The sequence below is a fragment of the Bos grunniens genome, chromosome X, assembly GCF_055505025.1.
Source record: "Bos grunniens cultivar Pamir isolate PY7600 chromosome X, Bosgru_T2T1.0, whole genome shotgun sequence".
NCBI classification, from domain to species: Eukaryota; Metazoa; Chordata; class Mammalia; order Artiodactyla; family Bovidae; genus Bos; species Bos grunniens.
This window is the reverse complement of record NC_141194.1, coordinates 22,345,101-22,363,545: the sequence shown is the minus strand read 5'-3', so window position 1 is coordinate 22,363,545 and position 18,445 is coordinate 22,345,101. Positions and strand designations below refer to the sequence as shown.

The 18,445-nt window shown below is 38.1% G+C and overlaps 1 long non-coding RNA gene across 6 annotated transcripts in view; it reads right to left on the bottom strand.

Moving 5' to 3' along the window:
- Window positions 1-18,445, bottom strand: part of LOC147339927 (uncharacterized) — a 550,381-nt gene that overhangs the window by 95,397 nt on the left and 436,539 nt on the right. The gene's annotated exons all lie outside the window — the stretch shown is intronic.

The following is an 18,445-nucleotide window of genomic DNA, read 5'->3' as shown; positions in this document are numbered from 1 at the left end:
ATGTGTAAAATTCAATTCCCCAGAGAATCATGGTGAGACCCTTGGAAAAACAAACCCTTTCATGAAGATAGTATTGAAATCAGGGATATCCATTTACTTGAACTGATCTGAAAGCAGTTCTGCCAAGAATCAAGAAAGACTAACTGGAAAATACTTACAATATTTTATATGCTTATCTTGCCTTTTTTATTGAGGTATAATTGACTAATATAATATTATATTAGTTTCAGGTACACAATATAATGATTCGATTTATCTATATATTGCAAAATGATCACTACACTAAGTCTAATTAACATCTGTCACCATACAGTTACATTATGAGAAAATTTAAGGTCTACTTCTCTCATCTATTTTCAAATATACAATACAACATTATTAACTATAATCATCATGGTATACAATACATCTCTATTTATTTTATAACTGGAAGTTTGTTAAAATATTTTAAATCTTATAAGCCTAAGTCATAAGTCATAGGTGGAAAATTCATTTTACTTCATTTTTATTTTTTTCAACAAGAACTTCTTAATGGTTTAAGAGAGCCAATTTGTTCAGAATACAATACAAAAGAGAGGTGGCTCATGAAGTAAGGAACTTCCTTTCCTTCATCAAGGCAGCACTGGATAAATAGCTGTATTTCATATGGGTTTAGGTTTAAACCATGTAAAATGAAAAATGGCACTGTCACCACTGCTAGGACACACATCAAACCAATCTCAAGACATACACACCCATGTACCACTGTACATCCCACCAAAACCCCTAGCAATTGCGGTGCTACATTTCCCTCTGAGTTATTCAAATGGTGAGGAACATTTATACAGGTAATGAAACCCAGTCCATCTCTCTGGTACACAGTCCCCCTAGTGACCACAGCATGCTGTTCTGAAGGAAATACCTAAATGTAGTCAGAAGCTACAGGAGAATTTAATTCATTGGTTCACAAGAGCATTAAGCATACCCCTGGAATCATGAGAAACTCTTAACATAAAAGCTAGTGAAACAGAAAAAGAGATCAAACTAAATAAAGCCTTCAGAGTTGGAATGGTTAAAGATTTTTATCATGATTAGTGAGATAGTCTATTTCTAAGATGCCTATTTAACCCTAATAGTTTAATCTCTCCAAAATAGAAGAGGATAATCTCTCAAAAACAGCAGAGAAAAGAGGGGGAAATTAGAATATAAGCCCCAGCTGTGTGTATGACTGTGTGACCTTGTGTATGTGTACCTTAGAAAGTGGACATGAGATATAAAACTTACTCTAAGATTGCAATCTTGATCACCTAAGTTGTAGGCTGAAGGTTAGTTTCCATATATATTTAAATTATTCAGTGGACATTCTTATGAAAAGGATTGTGTGGTCCAAAGGAATTCCTGCTGCTTATATTAAAATGCTTGCTATGATTCTCTATGATATTTCCAGTGGCATTTTTTGTTTGTTTCTTGGTAAAATATCTATAAGAGGGTGACAAACTATTATCATTGTACACATATTTGTTTCACAGCTGTGAAAGAAAGTATAAAACAAACAGAATAAATAGGATCACACATGAAACTCTGAAATGTGTCACCACTATAAATGAAATATGTATTCAATGATTCCATAATTATCATGATTGAAAAGGTAATATACATAGAAAGCTTTAAAAGAAGAAGCTATTGCACATTCTCCAGAATAAATAACTGAGCTAATACAAAATTATTCACTTTTCCAGTAGAAAATTGTGGGGAAATTTTTTTATCAATATCAAATTTTTATCAATATCATTTTTTATCAATATCATCTTTCTTCTTTGTTTTATACATTGTCATAAATGGAAAAATTTGAGAGGGAGTGAATTTCCCACTTAGAGCACTGTTCAAGTGGGATTAGCTACTTTATTCTTAATGAACTCTTGGTAGAATCAATATCACAGAAGGCCAAAAAGCAGAATGATACAGTGCCCACCCTCAAGACACACCCAGCTACATACAGTCTAGCCCAAACTCCTTGCAATAGTAGTGGTAGGTCTCCCAGCAGGACGGTGCCTCGCTCAGGTCATTTTGATTAACGTATCTCCATTTCCAACACACAGTAGTGAAATTTTACACGCCCAGTATTCTAGTCTGTACCTCAGGCTTCCTAGTAGATGTTCCCTAAGCTTCCTTTCTGGCCTATGTGGATTGCTCCCAACAAATTTGAAGAAGTATCTACACTCTGATTCACCAAGTAAATAGTCTCTCCATCTTGCCCTCAAGTCTCTCACTTCCCATTTGCATTTAAATAGTTCAGAGGGGGCTCAAACAGCAGTTACGGTCTGCCACTGGGAAATTTCTAGAGAGCTAAATATTATTAATAACAATAGCTACTGTTTATTAGCAATTTCTAGCTGCCAGAGACTTTGCCGTTTCACATATTTTATCAACCAAATCTTAGAAGAAACAGAGGATTAGAAAGATTGAATACTTTATTCAAAATCACTGCGATAATAACCATGAAGCTGGAATTTGAACTCTGTGTATGTCCTACTCAAGATAACAAGCACTTAAATACTCCTTCACTGCCTATTGTCCAAACAATATAGTGGATGTAAGCCAATTCCTGATGGCCTAAGGCAAAACAGAATATACTGAAGATGACTCAGAAGACTTCTAGAATCACACACAACACCCTAGGACCTAATTCATTACCAGAGATTTCAAGCAAGGTTACTTAAGCTTCCATAGGTGGCACATGCAAGGGGTAAAAAATTCAGGTAAAGACCTATGTCAACAAGAATAACATTTGTGGAGCCCTAACAGACAGCTTGTTCAGTACATGGTTCATTGGACATATGATGGTGGCCCTTAGTCCGGTGTCAGTCATAAGTTCAATATATATCTGTGTGAAGTCAGGCAGTGAAATATTGTTAGACCACTGGAGACATTCTGATCATGGATATCTGCTCTCATGTCTAAGTACTTAGAGTGTTTCCTATAGATACAAGTTCAAGATCCGCATCATTCCCTCGCCTAACTTTAAACTCTGTGACATCTTTATATTAGCTATATTTTGAAAAATGCAAGAGTCCCCTTTTGTATATTACAACAAAATTCTTTCTTATTTTACTTAGAAAAATATTCTCTTTGGAGGAGCACTAACAGATTTTTATATGCTTCAGGGGCTTTCTTGAAGATGTGGGGATATGGAAGAAATAGCTCAATGGCTTTTTTCCCACTTCTAAAGCTGCACCTAAATGCAAGGAGCTGTAGTCATTTATCTTACCATCATCCCAGAGAGCAATGTGGCCATCAGGTGTGGCCATCAAAGTAGATTCAATTATGCACCTATAGAACTTTCTTGACTCAGAGCACAGAAACGTCACTTAGTACAGATTTTAAAATCTATGCAGTAGAATTATAGTATATTAGAAAACTTTCTTCAAACTGAGCAACTCTGAAAGCTGTGAAAACCTTCCTACTCCACATGTCTCACAGAATATAAATGGAACAGAGATGTCAGTAAGAAAAGTCAATTTTCTTTTTCTGCAGATTCATCAGCATATGTTTGCTTAAAGTCCATTGGCAAGATTAGAAGTTTGTTGCTATTCATTTTCTATCTTCTCAAGAGGGACTTTATTCATGGTTTCCATATCACTAAAACTTAATCATTTAATCTTCTACCAGGTCCCGAGAAAACACAAAGTAAATAATGCTTTACTGAACAACAAGAGGAAAGTTAATGAAAAGGTGAGGGTGGGGAAAGGAAAAGAGCAGGACCCCACAGAGGAAAAAGAGTTGCATTTCTTACATTTAGTCCTGATATATCATGAAAACTAATGATGTAACGCCCATGAGCTGCATGCAAATCAGAGCATTAATCTCTAGCAAAATGGTTTATGTTATAGGAACCCAAAAACAGATCTCCTTCAACTGCAGTAAATCAAATATGGTGGGTAGTTTCCGTTTGACTGATGAGTACACATGTCACTGGCAGGAGAGCGGTGACATATGGAAGAGCAATAAATATTTTCTCTGACACTCCAGCGGCCCTCATTCAACGACACTAAAGGAAGATAGAAGACTTCAGGAGAAAATGCAAGCTTGTCTCTATTAGCTGTCGGGCCAGTGCCGAGGCAGCAACTCCAAGGTGATTTGGTGTTCTGTGGTATAGCCTGCACATTTAGTCTTAAACAAATGCATTGCCTGAAAGCCAAGAATCAATAGTTCTCTCGGAACTGTGTCTCAGTGTTTCAGATTATGGCATTCTCCCAATAACTTAGATTTCCTTTAAGGTTAGTGATCTTGGGCATCTTCAGATTGTCTGACCCAGTGCCCAACCAAACCTTGTTAGAGATTTTATTTGTCCCCCTCAACACTACAGTTTATGTGCTGTCTGCATAAGTTCCTTTTTCTCAGTAGGAAGAACATCAGAGGCAAATGTGTTAGAATGTATTATGTTACAATCCATGTCCAAGAGATTTTGAGGTATTTTATTCCAAACCACTTGTACTAATTTTTCAATTATCTTAGTATTTCCTCAAACCCCCTCAAATATTATGATTTTGGCCCCTACTGAGCATGGTTATTGCTTCCTGGGTACTCAGTGGTAAAGAATCCGCCTGCCAATGCAGGAGACACAGGAGACTCGGGTTCAATCCCTGGGTTGGGAAGATCCCCTGGAGAAGGGCATGACAATGTAGTATTGTCCAATATAAAAAGAAGTGAAGAATTGGACTTAAAATTTTCTTCTACTATTAACTTACCTTTATGACTTTGGGTAAATCACTTATCATTTGCAAGTATTTATTTTAACGTCTCTTGGTTGTGCTAAATTCAACTGATGGATGTTCCAGCTCTGAAATCCTCACTTTTTAGTTCTACTAATTATTGAACAAATTTACAACCATATCTTTCTACTGAGCTGCTGTTACAATCACAATTCATAATTAATGAGGCATTCATGCTTATAAATTATGTTATGCAGTCTCAGTTTTACAAAAGATATTCATAGATTGAAAGTTGACATGAATTGCAAGCATCTCTTCAATATCAGTTCAGTTCAGTTGCTAGTGGTGTCTGGCTCTTTGAGACCCCATGAACCGCAGCACACCAGGCCTCCCTGTCCATCACCACTCCTGGAGTCCACCCAAAACCATGTCCATTGAGTTGGTGATGCCACCCAACCAACTCATCCTCTGTCATCCCCTTCTCCTGCCCCCAATCTTTCCCAGCATCAGGGTCTTTTCAAATGAGTCAGCTCTTCACATCAGGTGGCCAAAGTATTGGAGTTTCAGCTGCAACATCAGTCCTACCCAGGACTGATCTCATTTAGGATGGACTGGTTGGATCTCCTGGCAGTCCATGGGACTCTCAAGAGTCTTCTTCAATACCATAGTTCAAAAGCATCAGTCCTTCGGGGCTCAGCTTTCTTTATAGTCCAACTCTCACATTCATACATGACCATTGGAAAAACCATAGCCTTGACTAGATGGACCTTTGCCGGCAAAGTAATGTCTCTGCTTTTCAATATGCTGTCTAGGTTGGTTATAACTTTGCTTCCAAGGAGTAAGTGTCTTTTAATTTTATGGCTGTAATCACCATCTGCAGTGATTTTGGAGCCCCCAAAAATAAAGTCAGCCACTGTTTCCACTGTTTCCCATCTATTTTCCATGAAGCGATGGGACCAAATGCCATGATCTTAGTTTTCTGAATGTTGAGCTTTAAGCCAATTTTTTCACTCTCCTCTTTCACTTTCATCAGGAGCCTCTTTAGTTCCTCTTCACTTTCTACCATAGAGTGGTATCATCTGCATATCTGAGGTTATTGATATTTCTCCTGGCAATCTTGATTCCAGCTTGTGCTTCTTCCAGCCCAGCGTTTCTCATGATGGACTCTGCATAGAAGTCAAATAAGCAGGGTGACAATATACAGCCTTGATGAACTCCTTTTCCTATTTGGAACCAGTCTGTTGTTCCATGTCCAGTTCTAACTGTTGCTTCCTGACCTGCATACAGGTTTCTCAAGAGGCAGGTCAGGCGGTCTGGTATTCCCATGTCTTTCAGACTTTTCCACAGTTTATTGTGATCCACACAGTCAAAGTCTTTGGCATAGTCAATAAAGCAGAAATAGATGTTTTTCTGGAACTCTCTTCCTTTTTCCATGATCCAGCAGATGTTGGCAATTTGATCTCTGGCTCCTCTGCCTTTTCTAAAACCAGCTTGAACATCTGGAAGTTCATGATTCACGTATTGCTGAAGCCTGGCTTGGAGAATTTTAAGCATTACTTTACTAGCATGTGAGATGAGTGCAATTGTGTGGTAGTTTGAACATTCTTTGGCATTGCCTTTCTTTGGGATTATAATGAAAATGACCTTTTCCAGTCTGGTGGCCACTGCTGAGTTTTCCAGATTTGCTGGCATATTGAGTGCAGCACTTTCACAGCATCATCTTCCAGGATTTGAAATAGCTCAACTGGAATTCCATCACCTCCACTAGCTTTGTTTGTAGTGATGCTTTCTAAGGCCCACTTGACTTCACATTCTAGGATGTCTGGCTCTAGGTGAGTGATCACACCATCCTGATTATCTGGGTTATGAGGATTTTTTTTATACAGTTCTTCTGTGTATTCTTGCCACCTCTTCTTAATATCTTCTGCTTCTGTTAGGTCCATACCATTTCTGTCCTTTTTCGAGCCCATCTTTGCATGAAATGTTCCTTGGTATCTCTAATTTTCTTGAAGAGATCTCTAGTCTTTCCCATTCTATTGTTTTCCTCTATTTCTTTGCACTGATCACTGAGGAAGGCTTTCTTATCTCTCCTTGCTATTCTTTGGAACTCTGCATTCAAATGGGTATATCTTTCCTTTTCTCCTTTGCTTTTTGCTTCCCTTCTTTTCACCGCTATTTGTAAGGCCTCCTCAGACAGCCATTTTGCTTTTTTGCATTTCTTTTCCATGGGGATAGTCTTGATCCCTGTCTCCTGTACAACGTCACGAACCTCCGTCCTTAGTTCATCAGGTACTCTGTCTATCAGATCTAGGCCCTTAAATCTATTTCTCACGTCCACTGTATAGTCATAAGGGATTTAACTCTTTAATGTACCTAATATGCAAATATCCAAACAACTAGAAATTTTTTTAAAAACCTGCTATATGAAAGTTTTAAACCTTGACAAAACAGATAGACAATTCTGCGTATTAAAAGTTGATGAGTTTCAGTCATAAATTCACTCATTCATTCAACCATCATTTATTGAACAAATACCATAAGCCAGATGCTATATCAAGGGGCTAAGAATAGAGGAGTGAATAACAAAGATCAGGGTCTTATCTCCATAGATCCCGCATTTAGGGCGGGAGGAGTTGAAACCAACTAGAGAACAATAATATCGTTATTTACAAATGTCCTGTGTAGCACAGCCCTTCCCTCATGGAACCTTCAGTCCAGGTGGGAGAAGATGTTAAGTAAGCACATGAATATTTCACTTGGACAAGTGCTATGAAGAAGTATTGGCAGCAGGGAGAGCATACACAATGGAAAGAAACCCACTCTGGGGATCAAAGGATGCTTTTCCAAAGTGACTTCCTCCTATGATCAAATTTGTTTCTTAAAAGTGAGAAAAGAAACTAGAGGTGGAGAAGAATGTTTCCCATGGGGAACATTTGCCAAAGCCTGAGGCAGAATGGTTTGTGGAGCTTTGCAAATCAAACTAAGATTGGCGAAGAGTAAATGAGAGCTAGCATGGCAGGCATGTCAGTCAGTCTCCCAGGGACAAGGGCAGAGACCAGGTCGGCAAGGGCCAGGTGGTCAATTTTCATAGTTTTTTGACTTTATAGTAACAAATACATTTTAACGAGAAATCAACTTATTGAAAGTATTGAGTTAAAATAATTTCACATGTATCTCTTGTATCTCACATGTGAAGAAGAATGATCAAAATGACTGAAATATTGATGTCAACTTGACCTAAATTGTTTACACAGTATCATTTCAAGTATGTGTGTGTGTGTGGATTCTATTGCTGATAATCTCAGAATTATATAAGCCCTTTCTCCAAACACACAGACTTCTCCTATAACTATTCAAAATAAAATGCTATTTTGTGGGAAAGACATTCTTTTTTAATATTAGGATAGTTATGATCCTGATGGGGAGATGATATGAATTGTAAAAACATGACTTCCATGTTCTAGGGCAGTGCTAAACATCACATATACTTAGTTCACATGCTAAATGTCAAAGAAAGAAAACTAAAGTTACTAACCCAGATTCTGACTCACATATTTCATTTTTCCTCATGCAGAGGCTTAATCAGGCCAACTGAACACAATAATGAATTCAATCTTATTTTATATGAGTCATCTTGAACAATAATAAATTATTCATAGACATAAGGGAAAAAATTATGCTCCTTAGTCATTTTACCATGAAGATATATACCCTTTCTGTAAACAATTAGTAGGATTCACCCTAAAATTGACTTAGATATTCCAAGGTTTAAACTTTTAAAAAGGACACTAGCAAAGCTAGATTCATTGATGAAGACTGAAAGAAACCAATGCTCCATCAGAGTAGTAGGTAACCCCTAGATCATTCTATTTTCTAAGTTCTGAAAACTTAATGGTTATGACATGAATTTGCACCCATTCTTTACATTAAGTGCAAGCTAGGAACATGCGATCATAAATTGATGAGGAAAGCACTGCACTTTGAGTGTAAACATTTCTTTCTGAGGTTTTTAAGCCTCCTGTTTCAATTCCACTAAGTCTAGCTATATTTCCACTTCCTTTTTTCATAGTTTTTTCTGATTCATCCCCCTATCACATACTGACAAATGGATGAGATAAATAAATGCATTAGTTTATTTTTCTGCAGTATAATGTCAAACTGTATAAACTATGGGTTCTCATTCCAACTTTGCCTCTAACACTATTTTCATTCTTCTTTTTTTTTTCAGAATTTTCAGGGCAGGAAATTTAGACTTCAAATGAATAACAGTTAAACTCAATCTAGTACATATTTTAGATTCAGCCTGTAAACTTTCAGAATAAGGTTTTTTTCCTCCTATGTTTTATTCTCCTTATTTCAGAGGCAAGATTAGAGAAGAAAAATAAAACCCAATTTAGATCCCTTATATAACAACGTGTTAAAATTAAAGTGTAAACCAAGTCATCAATGCCCAGTAAATGTTAAATTCCAAAGTGAGGTGTCAGATTAGTATATGCAGAAATTATAAAGGAAAGAGAAGGGGTTGTCAACACTTGGATGCACATAGAAATCACCCAAGGACCTCAAGGAACCACTGATGCCTGGGTTTCAGCTCCAGGAATTTGTATTACATTACATATGGTCTGGGCATTGAAAGTTTTTAAAAGTTATCTAAGAGATTCTGGTTGAGAACCACTATTTTATCCAATAGTAATGGTGGCTCAGTGGTAAAAAGCCACTGCACGGGCTGCCAATTGCCAATTGCCACCTGCCAATGCACGGGTTCAATCCCTCGGTTGGGAAGATCCCCTGGAGAAGGGAATTGCAACCCACTCCAGTATTCCTGGCCTGGAAAACCCCATGGACAGAGGAGCCTTGTGGGTTACAGTCCATGGGGTTGCCAAGAGTTGGATATGACTAAGCGACTGAGTACACACGCACAAAATGATTTACAGAACACTGAAGGGTTACACTTTCCAGACAAACACTGTGACTGTTCAAGAGTATTTGTTGATTTAAACCAGTAACATGATGCTTCAATTCATTAAGTCTAGTGAAATATTCATGTAGGAATTACATTTAAACTATTGAAGTAGAGACTGAAGCACCCCTCAGCTGATACTGCTATGGACTTTCTAGGAATAAAGTTTAGATGTCTTTATGGAGTCCTTTTCCTACAGAGATTCTAAGACCATAGCTAGTCCTTCTGTTACTTCCTGAATCCTAATAGTTAGGTTTGTTAATGTCTACATTGGCTAAAATTTGTTCACGTATAGAAACTGTTTTTTAAGTTTAAAAATATTATTTTTGAAGTAAATGTTATCTAAAAGTTCCAGTTCCAACACAGATCCTGTCTATTAAATCTGTCATTATCATGATACACAGAAGTAAGAGGTATTTTCCTGCCTGGGATCACAAAATAAGTTTCAGGTCAGGATTTGAGAAAGAATTTGAAACTGTTAGAAATCCCTGTTATTTCCGTGGTTCTAATAAAATGAAATAAATTAAGTCTGTTTCCCTTCAAGCCTTCTACAGCTTACAATGTACCTTTAAATGTGTGTGTGTGCATGTGTGTTTTACTGTCATCTCTCACATTTTGGCACAACCAGATTTTGTTTTACTTAAATTCTATTTGCCTCTTTTTTATTTAATACTAGTCAACTTTATTCACTTCATATATTTTAAGCAACTTCAAAACATTAATCTGACAGATGCTGTATGGTAATGGGATGGACAGATGTATCAACAAGAAAGCTGTAAACACACACACACACACACACACATCCCTCTGGACATTTAGAAAAGAACAGGGAATCAGTGAATGTTAATACCACCCATGTAGCAGCTTTACTAGACAGATTTCGTGTAGATGTCCTGTTTTATAGCCAATAGCCATATAAGTTCTTTCAAGGATCCCTCTGCTTCCAATATTATAGCTATTTCATTGATAGGCTCTCAGATCTCTGAGACTAGAGGACTTTTGAATTAATTAGCAGTTAATTTTCACCTCTCAATAAGCAAAGTGAGGACTTTCTTAGCTGGTGGACATTTGACAAGACTGTACATTCTTTAATGACACTGGTTGAAGACCAGTTAAAGACTTCAGTATTTCCTTCAGTTAAGATAGATGTATTATTACTTGTGTTAAGAAATTCCTCAGGGCTTCCCTAGTAGCTCAGTGGTAAAGAATCTGCCTGCCAATGCAGGGGACACAGGTTTGATCCCTGGTCTGGAAGGATCCCACATGCCACTAGACAACTAAGCCCATGCACCACAACTACTAAGTCAGTGCTCTGGAGCCCGTGAACCACAACTCCTGAAGCCTGCATGCCCTAGAGCCCGTGCTCAACCAGAGAAGCCACCACAATGAGAAGCCCGTGCACCACGAGAGAGTAGCCCCCACTAAAGCAACTGAAGAAAGCCTGCGTGCAGCAGCAAAGACTCAGCACAGCCAAAAATAAAAAATCTTGAAAAATTCTTCTCTTTCTACTGAGGTGATAACCCTAGAAAACATGAAATATAATGGTGGGAAAGCACTATGTTGTAAACTTGGTTCAAATATCACTGTAACATTTTAACAATTATTTATTTAGAGTCTCTATTGTCAGCCTGCACTTCACCATAGCTTTGCTTGTTCATAAATAAGGGCAAGAGCAGGGGGGACAAGTAGTTAAAAAGATGTTTTCCTCCCTGCAGTGGCCTCCTGGGATCCAGGAGGAGTGAGAATCTGGCAGAACTAAGGCTAGGTGGACAGGATTGAAGACATGAGTGGGAATTTGCTTATTGATTCCATATGCTTCCATCCTGATCTGCCTGACGGATTTGGTCAAGCAAAGTTCAGGAACTCCTGAAGCTAAGCTAAAGAATGTCTTCATGGATCTGTTAGTTAAGTGTAGTCAACCAATAAAGGAACAGCCCCTGATAAGGAGGATGTCATTACCCCACCAGCAAACAATCTTGATACTAAATGCTAAGTCTACAAGTTACTAATAATTGAAGACATCTAAGCCGCAGATTATCATTAGCAAAATAGAGAGGAGCTGCTGAGAAGATTGAGAGGTATTTTGTTGGGTCAGAAGGTCAGACTGTTATTCCATGAATATTTATATTTACTGTACTTCAGGTATGACACAAGGGCTGAGAAGATGAAGATAAAAAGACAGACCCTGCAAACAAGGGGTCTGTCGGGTGGTAGGGACACAGACCTGTAAACCATTACAGTAGAATAGTAATCAGTGTAATTATAATATGTAGAGGGAAGAGAGGAGGAAGATGTTCAGAAATGCCTAGAGAAAAAACAAGGAACTCATCATAAGGAAGATAACCTTGGGCTGAGACTTTTAGGACTTAGATAAGTCTTTATATTAGAGATACTAATGTAAGGATGACATCTTAGGTGGAAAGAATAATGGTGTACATGACATGAAGGTATAAGAATGCTCTTGGGTAAGAGGTTTGTGAGAGGATATGAAAGAGCAGTTACAGAAAATTTGGTTGATCAGGTAGGTGAAGGCCAGAGGATGAAAAGAACAGTATGTCATGCCAAGCAATTTTTTTTTCTCTAAAGGTGATGAGAAGCCAATGACATAGTTTGAACAAAGAGCTGATGTCATATTTGTTCTCAAAAGGTCATTCTTGAGAGATGCTGGAGGATGGATTGAAAAAGGGTAAAATTAAGGAGGAGAGAACAGTGAATAGGATATTCAATACTGTGGGTAGGGTCTGCTGAGAATGGTAGCAGAAGGGATGGAGATCGATATGTCAAGAATTTATTGTGGAGCACAGTGAATAAATATGCAGACAAATTGCGTGTGGGAGATGAAGATCTACAAGAAGTTTTACAATTGGAACTTGCATAACTGAGTGGATGGTAGCTGTTGCTCACCAATATAAGGAATTTCAAAAGAAGCATGTAGAAATGGGAAGATGATGAGTTTGCTGATAAGCCTCCAGAATATGAGGGCTTCATAAGATATTCATTTAGAAATGCAAAGCATCAGGAAAAGAGCCTGGCACATAGTAGATGGTCAAGAAATTATGGTTCACTTTCCTTTTGAAACAAGAGTAACTGTCATTAAGCAATTGAATATATGTAAATAAAACCTGAAGAGAAATATTTGGTCTCTTTTCAGTTTCAAAACTGATTCTTCCCTACTATATATTTGCACATGCTATTCCCTTCACCTAGATGATCCTGCCTACACAGGCCTCCAGGCCCTTTTCATCCTTCCAGTATTGGCTGAACATCATCTAAGTCAGGCCTTTTGTAATCACGTTCAGAAACCGTTACCTCCCAACTCAGTACACATCACATGTTACTATTGATGACTTGCACAGAAAATTTCTCAATTTTCAAATATATGATTCATATTAGCTTATTTGCCTATCCCTTTAAGTTCTATTCTAAGGTGTGGAAAGAAAAAGAAAAGGGCAGGAGAAAGAAAGGAGGAAGGAAAAAGAGAAAGAGGGAAAGAACAGAAGGAAGAAAGCAATAGACTGTGCCTAACTTGGAAATTAATTATCCAATTTGTAGATATAAAAATGCCATTACCTGTTCTTATTACAAATATACGCAAAACCCACATTGTTTTCAGTTTTTATATATTTCACTCCTTAACATCTCAGAATAAGGCAGGGAATAAAGAGGAAGTTTACAAAGCACACACACGAAATTGTCGAACAGCCTCTTTTACAAGTAATGATTGCCTGAGGTTTGGGCCCCACACTATGGCAAGTGTATTGCTGATTAGAATTCTAACAAAAATGATCGGCCAGAAAGGAAATCACTCGACAATAACATCAGCCAGCTGAATGCATCTACAGCCATTGCTGTTGTTTACTTGCTAAGTCATGATGGATTCTTTTGCAGCCTCATGAACTGTAGCCCACCAGGCTTCTCTGTCCATGAGATTTCCCAGGCAAGAATACTGGAGTGGGTTGCCATCTCCTTCATCAGGGGATCTTCCCAACCAAGGAATCAAACCCATGTCTCCTGAATTAGCAGGAGGATTCTTTACCACTGAGCCATCCGGAAGCCCCATCTACAGCCATACAAGTCAAGAAAATCCTATTCAAACATCTATTACAGGCAAATCAGAGTGCCATTTTTGGCAGGTGATAGAAAATGATTTAAAGCACAGGATCTTCCTTAAATTAATTTACAATTTAGTAATGAGGGTGAGGAAATTATGAAGAACTAAACTATATGGCAGATTATGAAACAAGCTATAGAGATGCTCAAGCGCAACACCGTCAGAAGCCATAAAACTCCTTTTCCAAGTCAACAGTGTCCTTTCTTAAATGATAGTGGCATCATTTTTAATTCAAGAATAGACAAGGAAACAAACCAGAGTGCAGGGGAATAATGCAGGTCGTGGGAATGTGATATTCGTCTTGGAAATATAAAGTACAGAAAGGAGAACAATCACAGGGTCAGAAACCACAGAATAGGTTAATGGCAAACAGTACCTATTTGAAATCCATCTCCTCATCAATTTTTTGTGACTTTTTAAAGCATCTATATGAAACTGGTTTTCATAAAATCTAACAGTGACTTAACGTATTTTAAAGAATTCTGTATTATACGCACGTGATACTGTTATTACATATGTTACAATCCTCTGCTTGTTAGTTTTGACTCTCAAATACCCATAAAAGACCCATAATGTCTGTATCCTGAGAAATTACACTTGAGATTTTTATACTTTATAGTCTGTTTAATGCTTACCTTAACACTTAAAGAACTAGAACCTGAATTCAAAGGCCAGTTCATTTTCCTTAATGATATAAGAGCAAATAAAATCCACTCCAATTGTCCTGGTTCATAAGCAATGGGAAGGAGTTTTGTCAAAGTAAATAGGATGTGAATGCACTGAATGATGATATATTAAATAAGACTCCAATCATATAGTTATTTTCTCACTAATTTCATAATTATTAATTATGATCCTTGAATTTTCACACTGAATTTTAATACATCAAGAAAAAATTTTAAACCTAAGGAAGAAATTCCATAGTAAAATATTTAAATCTAACTTGTTTAATTACAAAGCTATTCTCAGGCAAATATTTTAATAATGCTTATAACTCCCTAAGAAAATGAAATGCAAAAAGGCAAAATGGTTGTCTGAGGAGGCCTTACACTTACCTGAGAAAAGAAGAGAAGCGTACGACAAAGGAGAAAAGGAAAGATATACCCATCTGAATGCAGAGTTCCAAAGAATAGCAAGGAGAGATAAGAAAGCCTTCTTAAGTGAACAATGCAAAGAAATAGAGGAAAACAACGAATGAGAAAGACTAGAGATCTCTTCAAGAAAATTAGAGATACCAAGGGAACATTTCATGCAAAGATGGGCACAATAAAGGACAGAAATGGTACGGACCTAATAGAAGTAGAAGATATTAAAAAAAGGTGGCAAGAATACACAGAAGAACTGTACCAAAAAAGTGTTAATGACTGATATAACCACAATGGTATGGTCACTCACCTAGAGCCAGACATCCTGGAGTGTGAAGTCAAGTGGGCCTTAGGAAGAATTACTACAAATAAAGCTAATGGAGGTGATAGAATTCCTGCTGAGGTATTTCAATTCCTAAAAGATGATGCTGTCAAAGTGCTACACTCAATATGCCAGAAAATTTGTAAAACACAGCAGTGGTCACAGGACTGGAAAAAGTCAGCTTTCATTACAATAGCAAAGAAGGGCAAGGCAAAAGAATATTCAAACTACTGCACAATTGAAATCATTTCACATGCTAGTAAGGTCATGATCAAATCCTTCAAGCTAAGCTTTAACAGTACATGAATCAAGAGCTTCCAGATGTACAAGCTGGATTTAGAAAAGGCAGAGGAACCAGAGATCAAATCACCAACATCAACTGGATCATGGAAAAAGCAAAAGAATTCCAGAAAAACATCTGCTACATTGACTACACCAAAGCCTTTGACTGTGTGGATCAAAACCAACTGTGGAAAAATCTGAAAGAGATGGGAATACCAGACCACCTTACCTGCCTTCTGGGAAACTTTTAAGTCAAGAAGCAACAGTTAGAACTGGACATGAAACAAGGGACTGGTTCAAAATTGGGACAGGAGTATGTCACCTGTCATATTTAGCATTGTCACCCTACATATTTAGCTTATATGCAGAGTACCTCGTCCGAAATTCTGGGCTGGATGAACCTCAAACTGGAATCAAGATTGCTAGGACAAAATCAACAACCTGAGATATGCAGATGACACCACCCTAATGGCAAAAGTAAAGAGGAACTAAAGAGTCTCTTGATGAAGGTGAAAAAGGAGAGTGCAAAAGCTGGCGTACAACTCAATGTTCAAAAACTAAGATCATGGCATCTGGTCCTATCACTTCGTGGCAAATAGATGAAGAACAAGTGGAAACAGTGACAGACTATTTTCTTGGGCTCCAAAGTCACTGAAGATTGTGACTGCAGCCATGAAATTAAAAGATGCTTGCTCCTTGGAAGAAAAGCTATGACAAACCTAGACAATGTATTCAAAAGCAGCAACATTATTTTGCCAACAAAGGTCTGTACAGTCAAAGCTATGGTTTTAATAGTCGTCATGTATGGATGTGAAAGTTGGAACATAAAGAAGGCTGAGCACCAAAGAACTGATGCTTTTGAACTCTAATGTTGGAGAAGACTCTTGAGAGTCCATTGAACAGCAAGGAGATCAAACCAGTCAATCCTAAAGGAAATCAGTCCTGAATATTCATTGGAAGGACTGCTGCTAAAGCTCCCATCCTTTGGCCACCCGATGGGAAGGGCCAACTCATTGGAAAGACCCTGATGTGGGGAATGACTGAACTGCTGTACGTTAGATAACTGGAAGTTGGTGCCCCTTTGACCAACATCTCCTTTCCCCCACACCAATTCAGTTGCTCAGTTCTGTCTGACTCTTTGAGACCCCATGGACTGCAGCACACCAGGTCTCCCTGTCCATCACCAACTCCCAGTTTACTCAAATTCATGTCCATTGAGTTGGTGATGCCATCCAACCATCTCATCCTATGTTGTCCCCTTCTCCTCCTGCCTTCAATCTTTCCCAGCATCAGGGTCTTTTCCAATGAGTCAGCTCTTTGCATCAGGTGGCCAAAGTATTGGAGTTTCAGCTTCAACATCAGCCCTTCCAATGAACATTCAGGACTGATTTCCTTTAGGATGAACTGGATGGATCTCCTTGCAGTCCAAGGGACTCTCAAGAGTCTTCTCCAACACCACAGTTCAAAAGCATCAATTCTTCAGTGCTCAACTTTCTTTATAGTCCAACTCTCACATGACTACTGGAAAAACCATAGTCTTGACTAGACAGACCTTTGTTGGCAAAGTAATGTCTCTGCTTGTTAATATGCTGTCTAGGTTGGTCATAAATTTTCTTCCAAGGAGTAAGTGTCTTTTAATTTCATGGCTGCAATCACCATCTGCAGTGATTTTGGAGCCCAGAAAAATAAAGTCTGCCACTGTTTTCACTGTTTCTCCATCTATTTGCCATGAAGTGATGGGACCAGATGCCATGATCTTCGTTTTCTGAATGTTGAGCTTTAAGCCAACTTTTATACTCTCCTCTTTCACTTTCATCAAGAGGCTCTTTAGTTCTTCTTCACTTTCTGCCATAAGGGTGGTCTCATCTGCATATCTAAGGTTATTGATATTTTTCCCAGCAATATTGATTTCAGTTTGTGCTCTCTCCAGTGCAGCATTTATCATGATGTATTCTACATATAAGTTAAATAAGCAGGGTGACAATATACAGCCTTGACGTACTCCTTTTCCTATTTGGAACCAATCTGTTGTTCCACGTCCAGTTCTAACTGTTGCTTCCTGACCTGCATATAGGTTTCTCAAGAGGCAGGTCAGGTGGTCTGGTATTACCATCTCTTTCAGAATTTTCCACAGTTTCTTGTGATCCACACAGTCAAAGACTTTGGCATAGTCAATAAAGCAGAAATAGATGTTTTTCTGGAACTCTCTTCCATTTTCGATGAGCCAGCGGATGTTGGCAATTTGATCTCTTGTGCCTCTGCCTTTTCTAAAACCAGCTTGAACGTCTGGAAGTTCATGGATCATGTATTGTTAAAATCTGGCTTTGAGAATTTTGAACATTACTTTGCTAGTGTGTGAGATGAGTGCAACTGTGCGGTAGTTTGAGCATTCTTTGGCATTGCCTTTCTTAGGGACTGGAATGAAAACTGACCTTTTCCAGTCCTGTGGACACAGCTGAGTTTTCCAAACTTGCTGGCATATTGAGTGCAGCACTTTCACAGCATCATCTTTCAGGATTTGAAATAGCTCAACTTGAACTCAATCACCTCCACTAGCTTTGTTTGTAGTGATGCTTCCTAAGGTCAACTTGACTTCACATTCCAGGATGTCTGGCTCTAGGTGAGTGATCATACCATCCTGATTATATGGGTCATGAAGATCTTTTTTTGTACAGTTCTTCTGTGTATTCTTGCCACCTCTTCTTAATATCTTCTGCTTCTGTTAGGTCCATACCATTTCTGTCCTTTTTCGAGCCCATCTTTGCATGAAATGTTCCCTTGGTATCTCTGATTTCTTTGACGAGATCTCTAGTCTTTCCCATTCTGTTGTTTTCCTCTATTTCTTTGCATTGATTGCTGAGGAAGGCTTTCTTATCTCTCCTTGCTATTCTTTGGAATTCTGCATTCAGATGCTTATATCTTTCCTTTTCTCCTTTGCTTTTTGCTTCTCTTCTTTTCACAGCTATTTGTGAGGCCTCCTTAGACAGCCATTTT